At 43.5% G+C, this 7780-nt stretch overlaps 1 long non-coding RNA gene across 1 annotated transcript in view; it reads right to left on the bottom strand.

Annotated features, from left to right (window-relative positions):
* The window catches only part of LOC102161909 (uncharacterized), a 144509-nt gene extending 139819 nt beyond the window's left edge, over window positions 1-4690 (bottom strand). Inside the window, exon 1 of the long non-coding RNA XR_014811905.1 lies at window positions 4569-4690. This is a non-coding gene — a long non-coding RNA (uncharacterized LOC102161909). The remainder of the gene's footprint in view (window positions 1-4568) is intronic.
* Window positions 4691-7780: the final 3090 nt, after the last annotated feature.

The raw sequence follows: 7780 nt of genomic DNA, 5'->3' as shown, positions 1-7780 counted from the left end.
TAAGTGCACATATTGCTCATGGGAGATTATTTTTTTCTATCCTCATGTCCTTGATCCATTCATTTTTTCCCTGCCTTGCTTTGTGTCTTTTAATGAACCATATCACCAGACGGCCTTGCCTCCAGCTTTTAGTTAGATTTTGCCAATGGGACCCAACAGTATGAACCTGGATAGTGAAAAGACTCCTTGGAGTATGAATTACCCTGACTTCCTCTCTGCCTCTCCCCGGTTCTGGAAGTGGCTGCCCTGAATTTTCTCTCTGTTCTAGTTCTAGCTCTCACAAGGCTCTGGTAAGACTCCTCCTCCTGCCACCTCAGGCCCAGCAGTGGTAAGTCCCCAGTGGTTTGCCATCCTTGCGGTTCCTTTAACCCTGTTCAAACCTTTGTAAACAGTCCTTTGTTAAACTCTTCACTCAAACATTTTTGAGCATGCCATGTATTTCCTTTCATTTAAGGTGTATCATTCAATTTTTTTTTATTGTCTTTTCTAGGGCCACACCCATGGCATATGGAGGTTCCCAAGCTAGGGGTCTAATCAGAACTGTTGCTGCCGGCCTATGCCAGGGCCACGGCAATGCCAGATCTGAGCCGCATCTGCGACCTACACCATCACTCACACCAATACCGGATCCCTAACCCACTGAGCGAAGCCAGGGACGGAACCCACAACCTCATGGTTCCTAGTTGAATTTGTTAACCACTGAGCCACGATGGGAACTCCTCAATGGCTTTTAAATTATTCACATAAGTGTGTATCCATTACCATAATCAATCTTAGAATTCTTTCATTACCCTAAGAAGAAACTTTGCAGCACTTAGCTATCATTTCTAGTTCCCCTACACTCCCCCAGCCTCAGTTAACTACTAATCCACTTTCTATCTTTATAGATTTTTCTATTATTGATATTTCATATAAATTTCATATTTATATATGTTTCTTATATATATATTATAAAGGCTAATATCTATCTATTTATCTATCGATCTAGATATATCTATATATATATTTAGATCTTTAGGCCACCCAGAAATTTTATGATGATGATGGCATGATGGTGATGATGGAGAAGAAGAAGGAGGAGGAGGAGGAGCGGGTGAGGGAGGAGGCAAAGAAGAAGAAGAAGAAGATAGAGATCTTCCAGAAGATTCAGTTTCTCTTGACAAATGCCCATCCAAATTGTCTCATCACCATTTATTGAAAATTTTCCTTTCCCTGTTGATCAACAGTACAATCTTTATTTTTAAGTTTGATTCCCATATGTGATTAATCTCAGAAAAAATACTATTTTCTTCCTTACAACTTTCTTGTTCAAATTTTCCAGAGTGAGGCTATATCATTTACCCAATTGGGGGAAAAAGTTTCTAGAGAATAAAATGAAAAAATTTTTATCTAAAAAAAAATTGAAGATCAACAGCAGAGGACAGTTAGAGATCTTCAGACTCCAGAGGAGGACTTCTTTTTACTGCCTTTTCTACTTATGTCCCAATATTCTCATTATCAGTGGCCAACAGCCAAGATCCTTCTTGTATCTGAAGCATCGAGCAGAGGCAGAGCCTCCTGAATAGCATCCAAGAAACCTGGGTCCTCAGCTTAGCTCTCACACACTCTTTCTCCAGGTTTGTATGGAAGACACCTTACCTGTCCACTGGAGATTTTTTCCCCTGAGCTTTGCTCTGATCCAGGTCCAGAATCTATGATTCTAGGAGGAAATCATCTTCTTTGTGAAACAGATCATTCTCTCTCAGTACCCAGATTCTATTGCTCATCTAATAATCTAGTAGGCTCTCTCATCCCCATATCCCCTTCACCCACCTTCTGCTTCTAACCCAGATAGTCCAGATATTCATGAAGCTATTTTTCACTCTCTAGTGATATTTGGGTTCTAGATAGGGGACCTAGATTGGCACTAGTGGTAAGTGGCTGTCTGGAGTCAGATTGCCTGCGCTTCCTGCTCCAGGAATTTATTAGCTGTGTAGTCTTGGAGAAGTTACTTTACCACCTTACCACTCAATCTCTTAATAGAGAATTTCCTAGTCTGTAAAATGATGATAGTTGTTAGGATAAAGTGAATTATTCTCTCTAAATTTCTTAATAGTGCCTGGCACAAGGTACATTCTCAATAAATGTGAGTTATATTGGTGGTTATTTGATGTTTATACTAAAAAAAAAATTCACCCACTCTCATGAAAGAGGTATCATATTTTGGCACATGCAGTAACAAAGTGTTCCCTCCCTGAAAAAAATCCAAAGCAAGCAGATATAATAAGAATAAAACGTTGTCATCTGTAACAATTGCTTTACATCACCATGATGAAACCTCTCCTCCATTTCGCCTCAAACCAAAATCTTTTAAAGGTTACTTTGGAAGTGGGAGGGGAGCAGAAGTGTGCAGAAGTTGGATGGAGGTAATTATGTTTGATATCTGAGTCAATATGATGCAGACACAATATTCTGGAAAGTAGATGCTTAAGTGGCAGGGGAGACAGTGGTAATATTCAGGAGTTCATAGAAATCTAAGCAAGAATGTTGAATTTCCCCAATCTAAGTTGGCATAAAGGCCAGGATAGGATTCAGGACTCTTGGGCCGGATCTAAGGAGCAGAAATACCCCATCTGAGTTCCTCAAGAGGTAGAGCCCCAAATGCATTGCTGGTGCCACTTCCCCAGGTGTTGGCTGCTGAGCAAGGTACTGGTAAATCTTCAACTGCTCTCCTCTCTGCTGTGCTCTTTCTGGGCAACGTCTCTTATGGACAGGCCATGTGGGCAGCTTTGGATGCTGTATTTGCTTTGGCTGGTAGTTTGCCACTTACTTCCTGTTAACATTCCTCCATCCTCACCCTAGAATCTGGGTGCTCCAGAGCCACCTGCTCCTTCATTTCTCTGTAGCCATAGCCTTACTCTCTGATTTCTCCATCAGCTATCTGGCTCTTGTCTGGGACTCAAATATAACCTCTGTTCAAGTATTTGCCATCTGAGCTTCTCATTTGGAGCCCATTGTGTTTCACTGTGGTGGGCCTTTGTTGGACTAGAAGGTGATCAGGAATAACACTTGAAAAGTCAATTTTATGTATCCAGATGACTTTAAGTGAGACCGAATAAAGCCCTTATTCCATGGCTCTCTGTCCAAAAAGCCTCAGGCAAATATGGCCAAGGAGGCTAGTGCTGAGTTTGAGGCCAAAAACCAGCCTAGGAATGGATTGAGGCTCATAGCTTGCAACATGTTTTAGATTCTCTCACATTTATCCTCCTCAGTCTTCTTAACCTAGGTCATTGGCCTAATAAAAGTGCCATGTCAAGCTGTAGTCCAATGTCAACATGTGTCCTAAACTACCACACCCCATGTACAGCATGACATGTCCTGGCTACTCAAAAAACCACTGGATGAGATGGATACTGGATGGAGCTCAGATAAGTACTTTCAGCTTGCCTTTCTCCACATAATTTCCCCACTTTTCCCCAGGTCCAGGAGTTTAAAGAGAAACACATATACCTATTTAAGGAGCCTCTTCTCTTGACTGACTTGGATGGGTGTCTCAACCAAGAACACCATGTTAGCAGGATGGAACTGTGCTGTGTTGTGAATCAGGTGTGAGCTTAAATCCCAGTTCTACCATTTATAAGCTGTGTGGCCTTGACCAAATCCCTTTGAATTACTCTGTTTCCTTATTTGCGAAATGGAGCTAATAAGGCAAAGGGGTGTGAGACTCTAAAAAGATAACCCCCTAAGAGTAAAGTGTGTGGTTCCCTGAAAAACTTGTCTTACTGAGACAGAAAATGGGATTGATGTTGTAAATAAAGAGGTGATCCCTTCTTCAATGTTTAAGAGATAAGATCCATAGCGTAATAGAAAGTACAAAGGGTACTGAATTGGGAAAGATAACTTTCTGTGTGAATTCAGAGTGCTCTGTACCAAAATCAGAGCTGTGCCCTGACACTTGATATTTGATGTCTAAGGGTTTCTGAGTCGAGGTGACATGGACAAAGGACAGTAAAGCATAGCATGTGCATGTTCTAACATCCACAGTACTTTTGAACTTATTCCTGTTGCTGAAAATGCCCTGGAATGGGCAGTGGCCACCTCGGATACCAGGCCATTGACTTTTTTTAAGGGGATTTTGTGGAATCTTAATAGTGACTGCTAGCAGTGGCAACCACAGCCAAAAAGAATGAGGTTCCCTGGCAGACAGAGCAAGGTTTGGGTTTAATGCCTTAAGGCAATACTAAACTGGACTGACCCTTTGGACAGAAGAAGTCTTCCTGGGGCCTTGGAGCTCTTGGGCAGACATAACACGGATACAGATGCATTTAATGTTCGTGTTTGAGAGACTGTGATCTCATTTTCTGTCCCACACTGGCAAACCGGTCACATTTGTAACATGGTTAGCATGCTGCCTGGCACATTTGAAGGGCCCCATAAATGATGCTCATTATCATTAAGCACACGTGCCACAGGAGCAAAGGAGCCAGAGGGCAGGGCAGTGCTCCTTGGCAGCTGGAGCTCCCTAAGGGCAGGGCGGCAGCTTAGGAGCTGAGAGAAGAGAGTGGAATCATTTAGCAGCTGACACATACCCAGTCACTCCAAGGAATCTCCCATCCCAGCACAGAAGTCCGACCCGATTTGCTTGGCCTCCAGAGAATCTCTGGTTCCAGGCTTAGATCTGAGGTGCAAGCATCCTTCCTCTGGGTGGGCTGTGGTTGGGAGAAGGGTGGACCGGAGCTCACCCGGATTTGAGAGCCTTGAGCACTAGCTCATCTCCTCCAGCACTCTCTGGGGGTGGAAAGGCTGTGAGAAAGGGAGGAGAGAGGGTGGGGCACCCCACGTGGTCAGGAAGGCCTCTGCTCCCTTGGAACACACAACAGCCAGGTCATGGGCTCATAGGGTTGTTTATCAGCCTCAGACTGAGTGAGAACATGCCCACATGACAGTGCTTTGCAAGCTAAGAGGTACTTTCCAAATGTGCAAGACCTTAGCCTCGGATTCAGCTATAGGACTTTTTTTTAACCCTGGAGCATAGCTCCTGTGTCAATTCTCTCAAAAGGGGATTCGTATCACTTAAGTCATATTGAGTGGAGGTGCCACATTAGCTATTGCAGTTTGCAAGGCTTGGGATCCATATTCTTTCCAGGACTCTTTCTGTATCTCTAAAGAAAGCAGAATATAGAGTGACAGGGGTGGGCCCCACCAGGCATCAGATTCTCATAGAACCTGAGAGCTGGAACACAGAGTGTGGGGCACAAAGGAAGGAGATAGGGCAGCAGGTAGATGTGGGAGGTCATTCGCAGTAGCTTTCAGGAAGAGCTGTATCATTCCCTTTTAACTGAAGCACGGAAAGCCTCACCTAGATCCACTCACTCAGATCCACTACCTAACATGATGCCTCCTCTTGCCACACTAGATCACCTACTTCCTTTTACCCTGGAGGCCTTTTATAAGCTTAAAACAGTTTTACCTCCCATATGGAACTTTTTTTTTTCCAGTCACCAAAGCAAGATTGCCTTCTATAATCATCAACTTCAAATGCACATGATGAACACATGTGTCTTGTTTCCATCTCTCCCACCTCCCCACAGCATCCTACACTCAGTCCACAGTCACCAAGGCACCCATCACCTGAAGATGTCACCCATCCCAGACACTTTGAGGCCTTGGTCACACTTGCCTCATTTTTCCTTTCTTCTAACAAGTTCTTTCTCATACAAGCCCCTTTACTTTTAGTCTTCCTAAACCTATATAACCCTTTATAACCTGTCTCCTCAGTGTTGATGTGTAGGGAAAAAGGTAAAGGTGAAAAAACAGAGACAGGGAAAGAGGTGACTCTCCCTAGGTCATGCAACAGAGCATCAGGGCAAGGGAGTGACCTCTCTCCTCATGGGTGCTCTTGAATCTATTTCTTCCCTTCCACTCCCCAAACCATGACCCTGCTGAGGCCTTCTGCCTGGATTTCATTCTTTCAACAAATGATTGCGACAGAAGCCCTTGCTTTTATATCTAAATGCCCAGTGATTATACATGAGCAATGAAAAAAAGGGAATTCAGAGGCTTCCTGATTTGTTCTACCACCTCAGTCTTTCAGCTTTTCAGACAGTCCTATACACTCCTGCTATTCCTAATATTCCCCAAATAACTCACTGCATTCCAAATTACTCTAGATAGGCCTACTAGCCCCTCCATGATCAAAACCTCATGGCCCTACTTCTTTGACACACTGTCCCTGCCATCTGGCGTGGCTGCCCACTCTGTTCTTGCCCACTTCAGTCCGCTTATAAAGGATATTCTCTCTATGCAAAAGCCCGGTGTGGCTGCCAAATCTTCAAGAAGCTTACACCAACACCTCTGATGAAATGATCTTCTGATTTTCCACCACCTCCACTATACACTCTCTTACTAACTTTTAGGACTTCTTTGGTGGAAAAGGTACTTGTTGCAAGATTCTAGGAATTTACAACCTCCCTTAGATAATGAAAATCTCAACAGTGGGTAATGAAAATGGAAGACCTTGCATGATCCACTTCTTGGGACAATTTGGATAGCCTACCCTTGCCTGTGAAAATTCACAGTTCATCTTTTCTGAACCATGGCCAAGTTCATGGACATGTAAAACATGTCCCTGGCCTCTGTGAGTTTTACATTTTAAGAAGTCCCCGGGAAGGCTACAGTCTATATCAACTGAAAAGCCCTTACTAAGCCCTATTTTTTTCTTTTTTTTTCATTTTATTTATTATTTTTTTAGGGGCCACACCCATGGCATTTGATCCCAGGCTAGGGGTCAAATCAGAGTTACATCTGCTGGTCTATGCCACAGCCACAGCAACACCAGATCCGAGCCACGTCGACAAACTATGCCACAGCTCATGGCAATACCGGATTTTTAACCCACTGAGTGAGGCCAGGGATCGAACCCATAACCTTATGGATACTAGCTGGGTTCATTACCTCTGAACCACACCAGAATGCCAAAGCCCTATTTTTTTCAGAGAGCTGCCCTCCCCTGAGATCTTAGCCTGTGATTACGTATCACTGCATGTGACACGCCTCATAAATATATCTCATCATATGACTAGGATCATCATTATTCTCCCCGTTTTGCATGTTCACTCTTCTTCGCAGCCAGAAATGTCCTCCTCATGCCTGCTTTTCAGCACTCTACTCAGGTTCCCTTCTTTCTGCTCCAACCCTGTGATCTCCCACTGCTTTGAACTTCTTTCAGAAACTTGTAATTTTGCACCACATTATTTAGCTCTTCCTCAGATGGTTCAGAAGTGTGATGATTAGTGGCTTTGGAGTTGTAGCAGGGAGAGGTAGCTGACCGCCAAAGATATCCGTTCTCCTTCCATTAGGTCAAGTTTTTTCTGGAACACATCTACCCAGCCATTCCATTTCCCAACTCTTTTGCATCTTACTGGGGCTATGGAACTAATTATGGTCAATGAAATAAAAGTGATTTGTATTGATTTTGGGCAGGGGTCGTTAGAGTGTCTCATGTACCATCATTGCTCACCCTTCCTCTTCATGGATGATTTTGGAAGCCAGAAGTAGGAAATAGCAGAGCTTCAGGATGGAAGGGCCTAGATTCCTGAGTCACCACCTGGAGAATAACCTTCCATGAAAGTTCAGCCAACTAGGACCATCTTCAGACACTGGGCAAGAAATAAACTTTTATTAGGTTAAACCACTGAGATTTTCCCTTACCAAAACATCATTAGATAAATCTAGGACTGAATCCTATCTCTGCCACTTGATCACTGTGTGATGTTGGCAAGATTATTTACCCTTCATGGGC

The sequence above is a fragment of the Sus scrofa genome, chromosome 1, assembly GCF_054392235.1.
Source record: "Sus scrofa isolate SSC_HxYL_T2T_F1_AM1 chromosome 1, Sscrofa_HxYL_maternal_Yorkshire_Landrace_v2.0, whole genome shotgun sequence".
NCBI classification, from domain to species: Eukaryota; Metazoa; Chordata; class Mammalia; order Artiodactyla; family Suidae; genus Sus; species Sus scrofa.
This window is presented reverse-complemented; position numbering and strand designations above follow the sequence as displayed.